Source organism: Penaeus monodon, chromosome 4 (assembly GCF_015228065.2).
Source record: "Penaeus monodon isolate SGIC_2016 chromosome 4, NSTDA_Pmon_1, whole genome shotgun sequence".
NCBI lineage: Eukaryota > Metazoa > Arthropoda > Malacostraca > Decapoda > Penaeidae > Penaeus > Penaeus monodon.
The window spans coordinates 27,890,104-27,892,603 of record NC_051389.1 but is presented as its reverse complement, the minus strand read 5'-3'; positions in this window follow the sequence as shown (position 1 = coordinate 27,892,603).

Genomic DNA, 2,500 nt, shown 5'->3' with positions numbered 1-2,500 from the left:
TTTTGTTGTTATTTTTTATAGTATTATTATGATTATTTCATCATTACTATCGCTATTGCTATTATTATTGTCAAGATTATTTTTAATATTTTAATATTTCTATTTTTCAATATCACCATCATTACTTATATCATCATTGTCATTATCATTCTTTCTACTATTATGGATAATATCATTATTGTTCCTATTGGTATCATTGTCATTATTATTGTTATTGTTATCTTATTATTATCATTGTCATCATAATTATTGTTATCAATTCAACTATTATATTGCTATTATTATTATTACTGTTCTTCTTATTATCGTTCTTGTTGTTGGTCCAGTCTTTATCAATATTACCATTATTTTATTATTATCAATATTATTTTTATCATTATTATTACTGTTATAACTATTATCATTATTAACATTACTACTTATCATTACTATTAATATTATTATCATTATCGTATAACCAGTAGAATTTATTGTGTCTGGTTAAGTTTGGGCTCAACAGAGAATGTAGATTTTTACTTCGGAAAAGACTCGTCTGCCGTGAGCAATTCTTAGGTTCCAGGCCTACGGCACGCTGCCACCACCCGATTAGTAGGTTCAGGAACGTGTTTGTTGTGTATGTAGGTGTGAATATTGTATAAGAGAAGGGAGGAAGGAAAATACAGTGTGCGTGCTGAATACTTGATGTGTGAGTGTGTAGATGTGAAAAGGGAGGTAGCGTAGGCTGAGACATGTTTGTAAACGAAATGCAAGTTCATAAAATTATTCTTCCCTTCGGTTGAGCATCCGCCTGCTGGAAGCGGGAACCAAGGTGTAACCAGGTGTTCTATTCTTCCTCCGATAGATGGTAAGAGATCAGATCATGGATGTACTCTGATTCATCTAGCCTTTTTAGAGTCTTTCAGTGGTTGCGAGATATCAGAGTAACCAGCAATGTGCTGTTTAGGAGACCCGAGTCCGAGAAGTTGAGTCTAAACACACCCCCTTAATTTTCTGGCTGGGAATGAGTGAAAGTTCTAAGACTGTACGATGTTTATTTAGAAGTAAGTTACACTCACTAAGGAGTTATACAGATTGCTCAGTCATGGAAAATAGTTACAGATGAGAGCATCACCAATTTATTACAACAGAGGTGATACACGAAAAAAAACAGTACCAGATACACTTACAAGGACACATAAACATATAACTATCCCTAAGTTGGTATCCCAACTTCGTAAGTGCTTTTGCCAGGGTGTCAGCATGAAAACATTCAGATCCCTGAATTAATCAAGTAATCTGTGACCCAATATGGAGATTACCTTAGGAAAATGAAAAAAAAAAAATAGTGCTGATAAACACTTAGTAAAACACTTGTGTGAATACGATAGGGCAGAGATCATGAAGTCTGCCCAGGCACCCACAAGGGCAGACAGGAATCGACCGAGGAAAAAAACAAAACAAAAAACTAATAACATTTGATGGTGAGTCTAAAGTCTTTCTCCTCAAGCTAAGGAGAAAGACGACTGCGGCCCACATTCCTTGTCCGTCCAGAACCCGATCCTTAATCTTTGTTTCGTTATTTAGAATTGCTAGTCCTTTCGTGCATCAGGGCTTCGTGCGCTACTGACGTGTAGACCTGGTATTGCGGGAATTCGGGACGAAAGTTTCGGGAGCAATACTCATCCCGAAACTTGCCTTTTCGAGGTTAAAGAAGACTGCTAATATGGGATGTCGCTGTGCGAAGGAATTCTGCATAACAGTCTCCAAGTCTCACAAGTACATCTGTGGTCGGTCTCAATTTTTTAAACCTATGTTGAGCATGTTTTAGTGTTATTATTTTTAATTAATAACAGACATGAGAAGTTGAGGTGAAAAAATATACAATAACTTTCTATACACTGTTATGAACCTTGAAAATTATTGGAATGTTATACAATCTTTGTCCGTGGCGTAGACATATCTTGCCTCATCACTTTCGCCTGTTTAGTTCAAAGGTCAGTCGTATTTCTATCATCAGAAACATTATTTTTGTAAGTGAAGAAAGAAAAAAATACACAACCTGAACACAGTCTCAAATGTTCGGGATCGGGATCGGGACGGACTAGGGATATGGGCCTAAGTGATAACTTAGGAAATGAGTGGCAACACTGGAGATACGGTTCCTCAAGCAGCGTTTTCTTATGTGACTTGGTCTTTAGGAAAATTAAATGGTAACACTGGAGGTACGGATCCAAAAGCAGTGTTCTTCTAAGTGACTTGATCCTCCTGATCTCTCTAGCACTTTGATAGATTCACCGAGCATGGCTTTGGGACTTCAGCAAAGAGGTTGCATCTTGCAGATGGTGACGCATCATGTCCAAACGAGATCAGTTGTCTCATACACACAACCATAAAAAGAACTTTTGTGAGGAGACTCATACTTAGTAATCCTGGCGGGAAGCGAGGTAGATCCAAAAGAGAGAGCACAAATATAATTCACACTGAAAACAGGACCAACGATCCGGACCGAACTCTGGACCGC